At 34.7% G+C, this 18,466-nt stretch overlaps 1 long non-coding RNA gene and 1 pseudogene across 1 annotated transcript in view; one reads left to right on the top strand and one right to left on the bottom strand.

The window, feature by feature from the left end:
- The window catches only part of LOC138145627 (uncharacterized), a 197,006-nt gene that overhangs the window by 176,436 nt on the left and 2,104 nt on the right, over positions 1–18,466 (top strand). The window lies entirely within an intron of this gene.
- On the bottom strand, positions 188–960 carry LOC138145697 (matrix metalloproteinase-26 pseudogene; annotated as a pseudogene).

The following is an 18,466-nucleotide window of genomic DNA, read 5'->3' as shown; positions in this document are numbered from 1 at the left end:
AATTAGATCATTCCTCTCCCCCAAGTACTTAGGATCTTAAGTCCAGCAGGTCTCAAAGGTAACATGAGAAACATTTCCCCATGACTTTTTGTTTCTCTTCCTGGGTAAGGGAAATTTATACTTTCTATGGTAAAGGATCCATGTGCACCTAGTCTAGAAATTCAAGATATGAAATTTTCTCTTTCCCTTAATAATAAAGGATTTGGATCTCTATTATATCATCATTACTGAGTCTGAAGAGTCTTGGGTACTGATATTGATAGATGGCGAACATGATGGAGTTTAAATCCTGAGAGTGTGCCAGGCCCAGGGCATGGCCTATATCATGAACATCCACCAGGAAGAGGTTTTTTTTCCCTCCTTAGAATATGACCCTTCTTCATCATTGTCAAAGTGGACAATTCCTTGGTAGTCACGATCTGGGGCAAAAGCATGAGCTAGGATGTGTCCTTTTTCATCAAAGGGGTAGGCATGTCCATGAGTTCAAGCCAGGAAAGCAAACTCAATGTCATCATCTCATCTATACACTCTTCATAACCTCAAAGGCATCACACTGCTCCAGACTTCTGTTGCCTTCCACAAGATCTTTTCAACTGTTTTATGATTCATGCCCCTTGGATAGTTAATGACACTGTAGGTTACAGGGTTACTTTTAATTTTGGGATTCCCAGGGGGAAAAGTGATTAGTCAGCAATATCTCAGGCCCCCCCCACATCGAGGTTGCCTTATGATAGCCTTTGTGGGCTCTTCCAACCATCCAGTTTCTTCCAGCCTGAAGAAATGCTTCAAGAAGTGCAATTGATCCTCCAGTGTATAGTGCTGGGATTTTTCTTTGGTGAAGAAGAATCAATGAAAGTAATCCTTAAAGAAGTCCAAATAATCAAAGGCAATTTTGGGGATTACTGGACAGGACAAAGAGCAGGGCAGGAAAAATACAAAGATGAGAACAGTAGACAACATGATTAAAGTTCCAGCTGTACCGCAGTCTATCTAAATTCCATTGTTTTTGACTCTCTTTTATCTATTGTGTTCTTTTTATCTAACTTTATGTATTTTAACCCAAGACAATTATTTTGATGACTATTGTGTTATAATTCAATTTGGCAAATGAAAGTTATACTCTTTGTTATTCCCTAGTACTTTTTATTATTTCCTTTGGTATTGTAAATCTATGCCCAAGATTAATATATCTGTTTGCTATGAATCACCTTACCAGGCAGGTACACTGTACACAGAGCAGGTCTGTTTGCCCAAAGTAGCCAATTCAGAAACTGAAGTGAAGCAAAGTCTTGCTCACTCCCAGATGGCTTTGCTGGTGTTTCTTACCTTGCTGAGCTGTGTACTCCAATCTGGCCTAAACCAGCCTTGTGGTCAACTGTTCCCATGAAACTTATTTCTGTGTTTTTTGGGAAAGAATTATAAATGACCTTAGTAATTTAGTGTTTGGTAAACCCATAGATCCAAGATTTTGGGATAAAAATTCAACATTTTGGGGTGGCTATGTGGCGCAGTGAGTAGAGAGCCAGCCCTGGAGTCAGGAGGACCTGAGTTCAGTTCCGGTCTGAGACACACCACCCACACCCACACACCCCCCCCCCCCACACACACACACAGACACACAGACACAAACAAAACAAAACAAAAAAAAACAAAATTAGCTGTATATCCTTGGGCAAGTTACTTAACCCCAGTTGCCCTAAAAAAAAAATTTTTTGATAGAAATTATAGAGAATATTGGAAAGCAGTCTGGAAGATTCTAGGCACAGACCAGCATCTCTTGTAGTAAAATAAGACCAAAAATGGTCAATGGCTTAGACATAAATGATAGTATCATAAGTAAATTGGGTGAGAATGGAAAAATGTACCTGTCATATCTATGGATAAGAGAAGTTGGATGAAAGATAAGGAGGATAATGGGAAGTAAAATGGACAATTTCGCTTACATTAAATTAAGAAAGATTTTCATAAAACTCATACAGCTGACTTATAAGGAAAATAGTAAAACAAAAATTCCATAAAATTCTCTGATAAAAGTCTCATTTCTTAAATAGATAGATAACTGAGACAATATATAAAATAATATAATTCATCACTTTCAGGAAAGACTATCCATTCTTTACCCTAATGCCTCCACATACCTCCTCTTTGTGGTTTTCTAATATAAATTTCCCCTGACTCTCTTAGTCTATATTTTACCTTGTGTTTTGTACTAGGGTCCTTGAGCACTAGTGTGTAATTTTCTTCTTAATAAAACCTTTCTTCTTTCAACTCAGCTTGAGCTCCTCTGCATTTGGAGGAATGGGTTTTGCCTGGTTGACAATATTCTAGATCTCTTCTTTTTCAGAATGAATTGTCATTATATTATCAAGTTATATAAAGTATACCATTTATAATCTGACATAATATTAAATGTGTAAATTAACTTTAATAATTTTTGTTGATTTTACTATATTGGTATGGGTTCACCATGATCATTGAATATTTCTCTTGATTTTTAACTTGATTCTTTAAGGAGCTCTCTAATTGTATTGATATAAATATTTTCAATGTTTGGAATTTTGATTCCCAGATATCTTACTCATTTTGTAGCTATTTGGGGTAGGACTTCCCTTTTCTACTCTTCTTCTTGGGTTTTGTTATCATTATACAGAAATAGTGTTGATTTTTTGATGGTGTATTTTGTAATCTTCAAATTGGTAATGCGATTACTCATTTCAATTAATATTTCGTGATTATACAGGATTTTCCAAGTGTGTCAACATATCATCAGCAAGGACAATTTTATCTCTTCTTTATCTATCTTTATAGTTTTAATTTGGTGGTCTTGTCTTATTGCTTTTATTAAATTAAATTGCTAGCTTAAATTGTTAGCATTTCTTGAACTATGTCAAATAATAATAGGTAACTTGGGCATCTTTGCTCCATTCCAATATTTAAATGAAAAATGGTTAGTTCTACTGAATCCAAACTGCATGCAATGATTGCTTTTGGTCTTAGGTTGATGCTTTTTTAAATATTGTTAAGAAAGGTGTTTCTATGCCTGTGCTATGTATGTTTATATCATAAGGAGTTCTGTACTTTTCCAAAGTTATCCTGAATCTATTGAGATGATAATGTATTTTACAGTGCTTTATATTTTAATATGATTATGTTGATAGCTTTTCTAAGAATGCCAATGGATGAAAAGTTTTACTAATACTATAAAATTTCAACAGCAACATTCATTCATTAATTCACTCACTCATTCACTTCATTTATTTCATAAGCATTTATTAAGTATGTACTATGTGAATGTCATCATTTTGTCTACTAGATATAGAAAGACAAAAATGAAATTATCCTTTCCTCCACATAAATTATATTATATAAATAGTATGAAAACAAATACAGTAATAATAAAATATGTAAAAAGAAAATACAAAGTAATTGTAAGTTATATAGACATAATAGGAACTGTAAGTGGGGAATTAGGATATGAATTGCGAAGGAGTGCCACTTGAGTACATCCTAGAAGGAAACTAGACTTCTGTGAAGTAGAAGTATAGACAGCCAATTCGTGTTCCCTCCCTTGTCTATCTTAGGTTAAAGAAGTAATTTATGCTAATCCCTATGTGATGATTATGATGATGAGAAGAGAATAAAAATATGAATATTTGATCATTATTATTATTATTATTATTTGCCTTTTTTCAAATGCTTTATTAACTTCTGATTTACACCATTAATTTCTGCCAGATTTTGTTACAAATTTTCTCCCTTTTTCCCCTATCCGTCACCTTAGAATAGCAGTCCCACAGGCTATCCCCTCCTCCAATCTGGTCTCTTACATATGTTCTCGCATACCCCCTTAGACTTTTTCAGTAGGGCATGGTGGAACTCTATGCCTGTATATCTTCTTTCCAAATTACATGTAAGATAGCATTAATAATGGTATACATATATATATACACACATATATATATATATATATATATATATATATATATATATATATAATTTTAAACATTTGATTTTATATCTTTAAATTCCAGATTCATTCCCTTCCTCCCTTGTCACTCACCCTTACTGGGAAGATAAGCAGTTCGTTATAGGTTTTTCATGTGCAGCTAATGCAAAACATTAACATAGAAGATATATTGCAAAAGACTGACTATATTTCCCTCTCTCCCATTCCATGACCCACTTGTTCTATTCTCTACTTTGATCCCATCCCTTTTCAAAAATGAGTGCTTCCAACTTCCCTTCACCCCAGCCTGCCCTGCCTTACATCTTCCCCACTATCATCCCCTTCCCCCTACTCTCCTATAGGGTGAGATACCTTATTTAGTGTGTATTTCATTCACTCCATGAGCCAAATTCGGTGAGAATAAGGTTGACCCATACTCTTTTGCCTTTCTATTCTCCCCCTCCATTCAAACCCTTTTCCCTTGTCCCTCCTTTCTGAGATAGTTTACCCCCATTCTTTTTCTCCCCATCTTCTCTCATTATATTCCTAGCTCAAGTCTTAATTTCCCCTTTTAAATATCATGCCTTCCTGTTGATTCGGTCCTTTGGCCTCTAAATATGTATACCTGTAAGCACATATACACATATTCTTATATGTATTCATATGCTGGTATACCCTCTGAGATATATATACATATATATGTTGCCTTCAACTATTTTCATACTGAGAAAAGTTTCATCACTTACAATTATTGTTTTTCTATGTAGGAATGTTAATAGTTCAACTTTCATCTTTGGCTAATGATGTTTTTTCCTTGTTTACCTTCTCAAGTTTCTCTTGCTTCTTGTATCTGGATGTCAAATCTTCTATTCGATTCTGTTTTTTTTTTTTCATTAAGAATGCTTGAATATCTTTTATTCCACTGAATTACCATATTTTCCCCTGAAAGATGATACTCAGTTTTTTCTGGGTACGTGATTCTTGGCTTTAATCCCAGCTCCTCTGCCCTCCAGAACATCCTATTCCAGGCCCTTCAATCCCTGAGTGCAGAAGTTGCCATATCCTGTGTTATCCTTATTGAGATTCCACAATATTCAAATTGTTTCTTCCTGGCACATAGTAATATTCTCTCCTTGATCTGGGAATTCGGGAACTCTTAGGAGTTTTCTTTTTGGGATATTTTTCAGAAGGAGATTGGTGGATTCTTTCAAACTCTATTTTGCCTTCTGGTTCTAGAATATCCAGCTAATTTTTCTTGAGAATTTCTTGGAGCATGATTTCTAGGTTCTTTCCCTGATCATGGCTTTCACATAGACAAATAATTTTTAAATTATCTCTCCTTGATCTATTTTCCAGGTCAGTGATTTTTCCCATGAGATATTTCACATTTCCTTCTATTCTTTCATTTGTTTGCATCTGTTTAACATCATCGTGATTTCTCTTAAAGTCATTAACTTCCCTCTGCTCCAATCTAAATCCAAGGGAAAAATTCTACTCATTGAGCTTTTGAGATTCTTTTTACATGTGGCAAATTTGGCTTTTCAAGGCATTTCTCTCCTCATTGCCTTTTTGAGCCCCCTTTGCCAATTGAGTTAGTCTGTTTTTAAGGTGTTATTTTCCTCAGTCAGGCTGTTGACTCTCATTTCATAATTTTCTTGCATTGTTTTCATTTTCTTCCCAATTTTTCCTCCATTACTCTTTTCTGCTTCTTAAGGTCTTTGATGGCCTGTAACCAGCTCATATTTTCCTTTGAATCTTTTGGTGCAGGAGTTCTGACTTCATTATCTTCCTCCTGTACCATGCTTTGCTGATTTTTGTCCCCAAAATAGTACTCTAATGTTGGATTCCTCTGTCTGTTTTGTTTCCTTTGTCTGGTCATGTAGGTACTTAGATACTTGACCACTGGGCTTTTTGCCACATTAGGACTCTTCCACCAGACAGGGGAGTTTTTGTCCCAAACGCTGGGGTTTTTTCAGCTGCTTGAGGTATTAGTTGGGTGCCCTCTCTGAGGCCTCCATATGCTCTGCAAAGCTGGTCAGGACCTCTACTTAGGACTGCAATTCAGATCCAAGTAGGTTAAAGCAAGAACGATTACCACTCAGACTGCTGGCTTGGTACCCCTACAGTCTGCAGGCCAGGAGCTGAAGCTGCCATGTGGCCCTGGCTGTGCTGGGCATCTCAGCACCTTTTCATTCTGGGGCAGAAGCCAATCACTCCCGACTACTAGTCCCAAAGTCCACACTGCAGTGACCTCTCACTTTGTCCTTAGCATCTTTGTTTTGATAAATCTGGAAATGGCCATAGCTGCTGCTGATCTTGAATCCCTCTGTCTGGAGCTGGTCAGACCCACCTTGGGGCTAAAACCTCTGGCTCATGCGGGTCTAGGCTACTCTCCCAGAGTCATGTGCTCGCCACTTGCCGCCAGCCTGCCAGGGTGTGCTCAGCAGGAGGTTAGATTCTCTGTGTCATTTTTTTGTGTTCTGCAGATCCAAAGTTTGTTTAGAGTCCCCTTTTTATGAGGATTGGGAAAAGTGGAAGCCGGAGCCCGGTGGAGGTGCTGCTTCTATTCCGCCATCTTTATTTATTGCTTTTTTGGAGGGCAATTGGGGTTAAGTAAGTTGCCCAAGGTTACTGGGCTTGTTTTTGTGTGTGTGGGTGTAGGTGTTAAGTGTCTGAGGCCAGAACCAAATGCGAGTTCTCCTGACTTTGGGGCTGGTGCTTTAATCACTGTGCCACCTAGCCGACCCTGATCATTAGTATTATTATGATTCATAGACACTCACCTTCTAAAGTCCTTTGATTGAGTTGTATTATTTGATGGTTGTAATAGTAATGTAATTTAAAGACTCCCCTATATTGGCTTGGTTTTCAAATCGATTGTGTTAAAACCCAGAGCTTGTTAATCCCACTTGTGGGATGGGCTTGTTGACATGAAAAGAGAGGGCTGAACATGGAGGAGCTGGTGATGTAAATTTGGAGAGACACAAGAGAGAAGCAAGTTCTCAGCAATCTTTGTTCCTGGGGAGACAAAGCCTAGCTAGGCCACAAGATACATTGCCAGTCTCTTCATTAATTCATTCTCTGTCTGCAGAACAGTCCTAGGACCCCTGAAAACATTAGCAAATCCCTCTTCTAGGATTTCTGTAGCCATACAACAAGAAAATCCTTCTTCAGGGCCTCTGAACCAACAGCAAGGTTCCAAGTCCTCTGCAACAAGAGCACTGTCCTTTGCCAGTGGACAGTATTCACTCTCTGTCTGCAGAACAGTCTCAGGAGCTCTGAACCAAGAGTAAGGTTCCCAAACTTCTGCAACAAAAGGACTGTCTTTCACCAGGGGACAAATCTGGCAAAACAAATTCAAAACAGACTGACAAAGTAATAGGGAAACAGCCATGTCTCCTCAGTCCTTGGCAGCTCTGGGTAGCAGCCCTCAAAAGTCCTGGGCAATTCAAAGTGGCCCTCAGCAATCCTCTCAGTCTCTCTCTGCCTCCAAAGGTTCTGCTTCCAAAAAGTTCTTCTGCCTCTTCCTTGTGTCTCTCCAAATTTACATCACCAGTTCCTCCCAGTTCAGCCCTCTCTTTTCACGTTAATCAGTCCATCCCACAAGTGGGATTAACAAGCTCTGGGTTTTAACACAATCAAACCAAAAACCAAGCCAATACAGGGGTATCTTTAAATTACATTACTATTACATTGGTATAGAGATTGCTGGAGAAAAGTAGCAGGCAACCTTAGTTTAATGCCCAAAGTAAAGAAAAATTCTAGCCACATTGAAGAATTTCAAGAAGGAAATTAATTCACTTAATCACACATTTATTAAACATCTGGCATGTATACACAGGAATGATAGTCACTGAGGATATATAAATTTTTTTAAAATATATTTATCAGGATCCTATTCCTTAACTAGCTTAAATTTAATTGAGAAATCCAATATATTCAAACATAAATAAAAACAAGGTAATTGAAAATCAAAAAGCACAAATCAGAGAGGTCTGTTGAGATGACAGCTAGCCTGAGCAGTAGAAAAATACATGGATTATGAAATATTTTGATGAGGAGTCAGTATGTGGCAGGCATGAGGAATAGTCTAGGCAGATGTTTGGAGATAGGACATTTTGAAATGTTTAGTAGACCATTTTTCTGGTAATGAGAGAACATGAATGTTAATAATATCAAATAAGTCAGGAAAGGTAAATTGAAGTCAGAATGCTGAGGTTTTAAATTTTAGTTCAATGGCTTTTTATTTTCTACTAGAATTAATAGAAAGCTACTAACCAAAGGGACAGCATAAGATCTTTGCCTCAGGGGATGAAGAAAGGAAAAAGGGAAAGCAGTTAACTTATTGTTACAGTTCAGATGAAAGATTATGATAGAAGCAACTATTGTGGTGGTCACAAAAGTGGAAAGATATTAAAAAGAAATCATTGAAGTATAATATATAAGACTTGGCAGCTAACTAAATACAGAGAGATGACTGAAATATAATGCTAAAGTTTCAAGCTAGAGTGATTTGAATACTGGCGATGGCCACAAAAGGGATACTTCCGCAGTGTAATTTTGGAGTGTAGAAGATAGGACTTTGGAAATGGGGAAGTGGCAAGTGGACCTGCTTCTCCTTTTTTTTTCTGAGATCCATTCAGCCTCACCCACAGGCATATACCAACTGCTATGCATTTCGGAGACCACTCTGACTGATGCTGGAATGACAAGCATGGACTCAGACAGACTCTTTTAGGTCCAAAGAACATACAAGGGTCTAAGTGTAAGAAAAAGGGATGACACAGAAACAACCTAATTTAAAAATCTTTCACTTACCACTGTTTGAATAAATACTCTTCTGCATACTAAACTTCTCTTGGCTATAGTGTTAAAGACAGGCTAAAGAAATGCTCTGGCAGCACATCATTGTCTTAGTGTAATCAGGCACTTAGCAACCCTGACATCAGATGCAGGCATTCTTTGTTTGGAAACAGCAGTGTATTCTACAATGAAGTACTTAATTGCTAATTTAGTGAACTAATGCTGAGAGACAGGGGGGCCCCATACTGTACCTGAATCCAAATGCCCTCCTACTAGCAAGATAATCTGCTGTTTAAATGTTATTTCCCCTTACTTTATAGATATTTGCGCATGCCTTTTTTGGCAGTAAAAAGGGAATATGCTTTTTTATACTGACTTGGCATAATAACCTTGATAGAAAGATCTTCAGGTATGTTTCATTATTAAAAGAGTAAGACATAAGAAGTTTTCAAAAGTCATTATGCTTACTAAATAACACATAGAGGGAATCCAGATAAAAATTTAAGATATTTAACTTTTTTTTTTAATCCATGGACAATTTGCCCACCATTGTTGATCTTTTTTCCTCCCAAACATCAACGCCCTTCCTCAATTTCACTCAATATTGGATCTTGAGATATAAGCATTATAGAAAATAATATTTCCCTAATCCTGATATATATTATTTTTCTTTAAGTAGTTAGAGTTTATGCTATTTTTTCAGGTCAGTGCAGTCTGGTAATTTGATTTAAATCTCTGTAAAATGGGATTTATGAGCCATTAAATGTATAACTATAACACATAAATATTATTTTTAAGCAGTTCATATTATTTACATGAATCATGGATAAACACAAGTGTTACAAAATATCCTACCTCGACAAAAATATAGTAAAAAGAATTGTAAGCAAATAGTGAAAACAAAAGTAATACATAAAAACCCAACAAAGTACTATAATAGCACATGAATTGTTAAAGAAATCAAGGTGAAATTTTAACAATCAAGAGAATAAAATTAAAATAATTTTTGAGAGCATGAAAAGAGTGGAAAAGGGTATTAGGAGAAAAGATAAACTGAAATATATGAATCTGGACATTTGGACAATATGAGTTTGGGAGGACTAGATTAGAAAGAATGCCTAATAGTCAAGAAAGAAAGAATTCCATGTAAGCACAGCTCTTGATAATTTGATAATGTCGTGCATATTTCACAGAAACAAAACATAGAAATTTAATTAAGCTCAAGTACTTGGAAACAGGCCACATGAGACATAAGCTTCCATAAAAGGAATGACAGATACAACGTAAAATTTTTCTTCTTGCAAAATTTGCATTGCTACCTTTCTAATTCCAGCAAATGGATTGCACAATGATCAACAGTGATTTCATCCTAACAAAAATAATGATCATTTGTGGAAATCTATAGGTTCTCTAATATGCCAAATAGTAAAAATTATAACAGAATTTTAAATGTTCTATTCATTTATTTGTATCAGAGCAGAAAGGTGACTTAAAGAGGAGATGTGTTTCTAGAAATTCAGAGCATTATTTTTGACTCCTATTCTACTTAATGTCCTTAAATTTCCTGAGACATCCTCAGACTGGCAGTGACTCTACTTCTAACATTTCTGTCTTTGAATTAACGTTTCCTCCAGAATCTCCATTTGAGAAAATATTTAGGCCTGCCATGCTCACTCTAAACCTGGTTTAGTCCTTGATTGACTAGAATACAACCTCAATGCCCAATCATGATGCCTCAAAAAGCACACACATACACAGAAACAATAAGCTGTGTGACCATCAGAAAAAAAATATTCAAATTATCTCAAGCTAAGTTTCTTGAACTGTAAATATAAGAATGATGGATCTATATTACTTGTTATACTAACTCCCCTTTGTCGCCTCCATGGTTCTTTGGAAGACAAAATGAGATATTGTGGACTGTTAGTTTCTTGATGCCATGGATTGCTTCTTTTTAATCTTTGTATCCCTAAAACCTAGAATAATTTCTAGCACAGAGTGTGGGTTTAAAAAAAATGTCTGTTGCACTGAAGTTCTATGTGAACCACAAAGCTTTTTATAGTGGAAAGTACTTAATTTGTTATATAAAAAAGAAGCATTCTCTTTTAGTTGAAGTTTATATAGAGAGAGTAAGGAGAATATCTTTACTTTAGCATTTTATTATTTTTAATTATAGATAGATAACAGTTTTTTAATCCCTTTTCTTTTGATATTATTGTGAGTGTGTGTAAATCTCAATCTGGAGATTCTAATAATGTCATGACGTTTTTAAAAAATTATAGCTAGTGGTATTGAAAACAGTTCTGGTTTAGAGTGTCAAAAATGCAGTTTAGGATGCAAAAAAAAAATGAAAATCTCTAATGGCACAGTTGATAAACCTACAAGATGAAATTAGTGGTTCTTTTTATACTTACCTAATTTTCAAAAATTAAGCTTTTAAATTAAAAAAAAAACCAGTGGTGCAAGCACCCTAGTATACCCAAGATGACCACTAGCACAGGCTTTACTAAAGGAAAACAACTTTAAAGGGGTCAAAAATCTTTAATTAAACATATATGAGTGTATGTGTATATACAGGCACATAAAGGTATGCATATATGCATACATGTGTTTATGTGTGTGTATTTCACTTAATTTAAAGGAAAAAGTCAGAACCCTGAACTTGAGAAAATACGAACAGAAATAACAAGCATACAAAACATATAGACATTAATAGTAACACAATTCAACAGACCAACAAACACGGCTTCTAGTTGTCTGACCAATACGTACATAAACAATTAATTGCCAGAGTGAGGAAGCACCAACATCTGTGTTTTCAAAAGCCAGGGGGGCTTAACATCTGCCCAGAGTCTCATCTGGCCAAATCACACAATCTTTCCATAAGTGAACTTCAAAGCAAAACCTCACCTCAGACTATATATAACCTTCTCTATCACAACCTTAGTGACCCACTGCCTAATACAAAGTAACAAAAGGTGTGGATCTTCCTGAAAAACAAAACTCTCCTCAGCAAGCTTCTATTGTTGGGCTCCAAGTGATTTTCATTAAGGGGCAGGTTAGACATTCAAATCCCTTTCTATTACAAGTGGAAAGATCACAGAACATTGATGATCTTTGAAATTAAAAAAGGAAGAATAAAAATATTAGATGAAAAGTGAAAAGTCTAATTGTTTTCTGATATAAGCATTGTGGTGAACAGATAAGCAGTATTGCATTATTTATATTCAAAAAATAAATCTTTTTTATAACAGTTTGGGAAAACTGTGTAGCTTAAAGGAAAACTCAAATATTTGAGGCAGATCAGTGTTTGCATTGCAATTTAGATACTTTTTAGCTATGGCAATGAAAAAAGAGGAGTAACAATGTTATCCACAAAGACTTGGGTTAGGTGAATATTATTAGGTATTTGACTTTGAACAACTGACTAAATCTCTATATGATCATCTAATGCCTTATGTACAAAATGTGGGGAAGAAACACTTTGGTATCCAGGGTCATTTCCAGGTATAAATCGACCACAACATTTACATTCCCTACCTTAAGATTTTATTGGGTGTTAATTGATCCGTATGTATTAAGGTCATATATATGTAACAAAATCAGCAAAGATAATAAAGCTTGCAAAGTGTTTCAAAGAATCAACAATAAAAATTCTAAAATTGAGTTATTAGAATTTATTCTGTCAATTTCCACATAGCATCTATTAGCATCTGATATATTCCTATAACTTTACAGACTATTTTAAATAGATACACACATACACAGATATATGTGCATATATGCTTATAAGTATATGTGTATATTCACTGTGTGTATTTGAATCTTTTTTGTCTTTACATTATAGACATATTCTTACCCCTTTAAATGGAATCTTGCCTGCACTAGGAAAAGCAATTTACAAAAAACACTGAAAATCTGATATGATGCATAATAGTAGGAACAATATTCTATTCTACTAGCCTTCAACATATTTTTCCATGACAGGCTTACCTTAGTATGTTTTTTCTCTATGACCTTCAATGGGTTTTCTAGTACTCATAATTAAGCTTCCTTTTAGTGGTCTTTTTATTTGCATTGTTCCAGTAATTGTTCATATTATTATTTTTTATCTCATTTCTATGTGTATTGGTTCATATGAATCTCCTCATGTTGTTCTTAATTTTTTATATTTCTCAATTCTCACAAAATAATATTGCTGTCATGTATCACAGATATTTATTGTTATTCTTCAACTGCTAGGTACTTATTGTCCTAGTTCTTTGTTTCCACAAAGTGTGAGTATAATTGCTTTAGTATACATTCATCTTTTATTCCTGCCTTTTATTTTCCTAGTATATACATCCAGTGATGCCATCTCTGAGCAAAGGAAATATAGATGTCAAGCAATTTTCTTCTTCTTAAAGGATATCAATAAAATTTAGAACACTTTTCAACTTTACCAGTAATGCATTTATGATTCTGTCTTCTTTTACCTCTTTTAATATTGACTATTCCCAATTTATCCCCCCCTAATTTATTTTAGTGGACATGAAATCATATGAAATATCACAGTAATTTTCATTTGTATTTCATTTATTGACACTGATTTGGAATAAGTTTTTATATTATTTGGAAATTATATGTGTATATAAATGCATGCATAAACTCATAGAATAACTATATGAAATGTGTGCATATATGTATATATACACATGTGCATATACAGTGTGTACATATATATATATGTATGTATGTATGTACACACAAACACACCGATCTTATAAAGTTTTCCATATCCTAAAAAGAGGACCCATTCAAATATTTTTGAATATTTCAAAATTTTTCTAGTATATACTTTCTGGAAAAAATCAGTCCTGAAAAACATGCAGAATAAATGTTCTTTTAAGACAGCTCCAACAGATTAGAGAACAATCACTGTACAATTATTAAATGCCCATTGTGTAATAGGCATTATACTAGACAGTGTCGTAAAGATATAAACAGAATGTTTATGCAAATTACATATAAAATAACAAGATAATATCTTGGGGAGACATTAATAAGTAATGATTAATGAGTAATCTAGGAATAGCCCTGAAATTGAGTTTTGAAGGAAATGAAGGGTACTAAGTGTAAGAGTTGAAAATATTGAAATGGGAATGGTTTACAGGAAAGTGAGGTAACCTGGGTAAGTACATAAACATGAAGAAAAGAGGTCACAAGTCCAAAATGGAAGGTCAAGGGATTTTTTTTGTTTGTTTATTTTTAATTGATTGCATAAGGAGAAATAATACCTAATTATAGACAGGTAAAGAGGTCATTTGGAGAAAGGTTGTGAAGGATTTTAAATGGTGACATTTGTATTTAATTCTAGAAGAAAAAAAATCACATTTTATTGAATCAGAAAATGCAATCTTACAAATATGAGTCGACAGCAAAATTATAACAGCTATACTCACAACAGTACAGTTTGCCGAAGACATAAAATTAGACCTTACAAGCACATCTTCCAGGTAAAAAAAGAATCTCTCAGAGAAGAAATGTTTTCAATTGTTCAGTTGTTTCAGTTGTATTCAAATTTGAGTGACCCTTTTTTGGGTTTTCTTGGTACAGATACTAGAGTGGTTTCTCAATTATTTTTCTCCAGCTCATTTTTAAAGATGAGGAAATTGAGGCAAATAGGGATAAGTGACTTGCCCAGGAACACACAGCTAGTAACTGTCTGCTGATGGATTTTAACTCAGGTTTTCCTTTCTCTAGGCCCAGTGCTATATCCACTGTGTCACCCACCTCATCAGGAAAAGAAACAAAAACAGACCAACACTCCTTACTGATAGTCATTAGGAGGGAGGTAACACACATAAATGCATTGTTAACAAAAGCATAGATTTCTGTGCAGAAGATAATCTAATCTATACTGATGGGAAGACAAGATTCGGAATATTGAAAAGACGATGGGTAAGGAAAAAGGAAAAGGGAAGGGAGGAAGAAAAATAAGAAGAATGAAATGAGAGATTAAAAGGAGAATTGTATACCTACGCAGAAACCATCAAACATAAGGTCTTTATTTGGCAGTTAAGGAAATCAGGGGAAAGAAAACTGATGTGATTTCCTTGGGATCATAAAACTATTTGAAGTCTGAAGAAAAAACACATTCTTCTTCTTGGTAAAATGAGGAGTTGGTTTGTGTATGGCAACTGTCATACAATTTGATAGATAAGAATCATATATTAGGTTTTGTAGCTTTTAGGGACTCTTTTTTTGGTTGTGTGACATTCACAGTAACTCCCAAATAATAAGTTAAATCATATTTATTTTATATCATGTTCTAATCTGTATAACTTTTAAAATGTCTATATACCTAGATAAAATGTATTTACCCAGTATTAATTGTTTTGTGTTATTACCATTGAGTTGGAAGTGGTCAAACTGACAAGTCTAAAAGTTTCCCTCTTCTCTTTAAGAAAAAAGTGACTAGGGAAGCAGACTGATTTTTATTTAAACCAATAGATATAATTGTATTCCTATTCCACTCTCCAAGATAAGAACAGAATGAAGATCCTCGTAGACCTGACTTCTGCTTTACAAAAGGTAGGACTCCAACTCTCACATAGAGTAACATAGGCAGAGGTCCAAAGATATTAATCAAATAAATAATTCAAGTCAACAAAATTTATTAAGTATCTACCATATATAAAGACTCTGCAAAGCACACTCAATACGAAGAATGGCAAAAATTATCCCCTATATTTATAGAGCTCACAGTCTAATGGGGAAAATAAAATGCCAATAGCTATTGCAATAAAATATTTATAGGATGAATTAAAGTTAATATCAGGGAGAAAGCATTAAGATTAATGAAGACCAGTAAAGGCTGCATTCAGAAGGTAAGATACTATCTGAGAACTAAAGGAACACATGAAAATTAGGAGGTATGGATGAGGAGGAAGAAAGATTTAGGCGTGTGAAATAACCAGTGAAAATTCCCTGAGTCAGGAAGAAAAATAAGGCAAACACACTTGTCACTTGATCAAAGATGAGTAAAGGTGTATTACAAAATAACAAGACTAGAAGGGTAGGGAAGAAGTAGAATTATAAAGGGCTTGAAAAAACCAGACAGAGTACTTGATGGTCGATTCTTCAGGTAATAGGAAACTAATGGAATATATAGAATGGAGGAAGGGGATGCTGTGATCAGACTTGTGCTTTTGTAAGATTAATTAAGCTGGGTAGAGGATGGAATGAAGTTGGTAAGAGATGAGGTAGGGACACCAATCATAAGGCTATTGAAATAACACATGAGTTCCTGGAGGAAGGTGTGTCAGTATATACTCTACAAGGGAGCATATAATGGAGATGTTCTTAAGGCAGAAATGGCAGATATTGACTCTTAAATGTATATAGCAGGGTTGGAAGAGTGAGGAATTGATCATGATATCTAGGATATAAGCCACTGAGACTGGGAGGATAGTGATACCCTTGATACCAATAGGAAATTTCAGAAGAAGGAAAAGTTTGGTGGAAAATATAATGAGTTTTGTTTTGGAAAAATTGATCTGAGAATTATTTGCATACACATGATAATTGAATGCTTGGATATTGATGTGGTCATCATTACCAAGCAAAATTTATAGAGGGAGAAGAGAACAGGATCCAGGACATAGTCTTTGAGGACACCAGTATTCAGTATATGACATCATAATTCAAGATCCAGGAAAGGAAACTGAGAGTGCTCAGATACATAGGAGGAGAACCAGGAGAGAGAAGTTCATCAAATACCTAGAAAGAAAATATAAACAAAGAGAAGAGTTTGATTGATTATTTCAAAAGCTGCAGAATGTACAATTAGAATGAGAATTTAGAAAAGGCTTATCATTGCACATACACACACATATACATTTCATGTGAACATACACTCATTAAGAGACAACACAGACTTTCCATTCAGAATAAATGGGACTTTATCCTAGGCATTGCAATGGTCAACTAAACCTCTCTTTTCTGGTTACCCTCATAATAATAAATATTCTTGTGAAACTGAATAATTTCTTCAATCCTACTGTCAAATAAAGCCTCTTTGTTATCTATTACTTCCCCAAGTGCCTGGGCAACAGCTGTGTTGCTGTAAAATTAAGACCTCAGTGAGATAGTCAGGCTAAATATGCTCACAGAATACCTTACCTTCACCTTCCCAGTATGCTGTGATTGAAGGAATATATCAATCATGACTTAACCCTGCCTAAAGCACTTTTAGGACTATAACATGATTACTGAATACCATCATATTGCTGCTTTCAGTTGGAACTATTTTAAGTGTGATCCATCTCAGATAAACTGTATAAAAGAGTAGTGTAGTTCATGTTCATCATAGATAATTTTATTTGAAGTGGTCCTGCACTGAAAACTTATCTGATTTCTGTGCCCAAAGTTGATCTGTTATGTCTAAGGAAGGGGGAGGGAGAAAATTGGTTACCTTCCAGCAAGATTGCAATCTCTTTCCCTGCCTTACATAAAATCTTAGGACTTATGCCTGATAAAACCTTTTAAGTAGTCTGCTGTGAAATTTTTAGTGAATTCAAATTCTGTAAAGAGAAAATAAAAGTGCTTAAAGCAAAATATATTAAAAATAAGTTCAGTAAAAGAAAACATATTTCTAGGATAAATCTTTTCACTGTATTTACTGAAACATTTTAGGTAATAATGAAAAATTATTTTATAATCAATAAATCAAATGAGATTATGGTAGAAAACAAAAGGACCCAAAGGTCATCTCATTTAATTAACAAATACTACACGGGACGATTAGAATTTAGGTAGTTGAGAATCCTTTGTTGAGTATGTTCCCCTTAGCCCCATACAAAACATCCAGGACACAATTAATATTTATTGAATTGAATTTCTTAAGCTCCTTTCTATCTCCAAGATCCATGATGAATTTCATTGCCAATTACCTAAATCCCATGGAAAATCATGACATATGACTTCTTCAAAAATAGTTCATATAATTACTCTTCTTATTTGAAGAAGTTTTTGCTGACTCAATAATTCTTATCAGAAAATGCATACATAGGGGGTGTTTCTGGAGTTGTAAATTTACAGCTTCAAATGATGAAGAGACATTTAGATGTCATCAAAATGAACCCTCTCATTTTATAGATGAGAACACAGGCTCAAGGAAGTGAAGGGATTTGTCCAAGGTTACAGAGAGAGTGAATTGTTTAGCCAGAATTCAGAATAAATTCCTCTTAAACTTAATGCAATAGTATTTCCAGTATGTTGTGTAATTTCTAGTTAGGAAATCACTTACCAAAAACCATGCTCTACATATAGATACTGGTAAGGAACTAATCATAGGTAGTAGAAGACCAGGAAAAAAAATCTATTTTGCAGAATCAAGGATAGCTGTTTTGGTAGTAGAAGACAAATGGTACCTTGATAATTAAGTGGCATACATAATTCTTATGGTCCATAGCAAACAAATGAGGGCCACTCTTGTGTGTATATACACACACTCACAAACACACACACATGTATACCCATAATTGTTTATGGTATTCAAAGTCACTATGTGGTGTTCAACAATCCCTATGTATGGTTTAGTGAGCCTCATTTCCATGTATGTATGCCAATCTAGAAATTTCTCCTTGGAGATACAAATGGATAGATAGATATATAGACAGACATATATATATATATATATATATATATATATAATGTGTGTGTATAAAACTCTTT

The sequence above is a fragment of the Petaurus breviceps genome, unplaced genomic scaffold (assembly GCF_028583685.1).
Source record: "Petaurus breviceps papuanus isolate PSGF00001 unplaced genomic scaffold, PetGlider_PUasm1.0 90743, whole genome shotgun sequence".
NCBI classification, from domain to species: Eukaryota; Metazoa; Chordata; class Mammalia; order Diprotodontia; family Petauridae; genus Petaurus; species Petaurus breviceps.
This window is presented reverse-complemented; position numbering and strand designations above follow the sequence as displayed.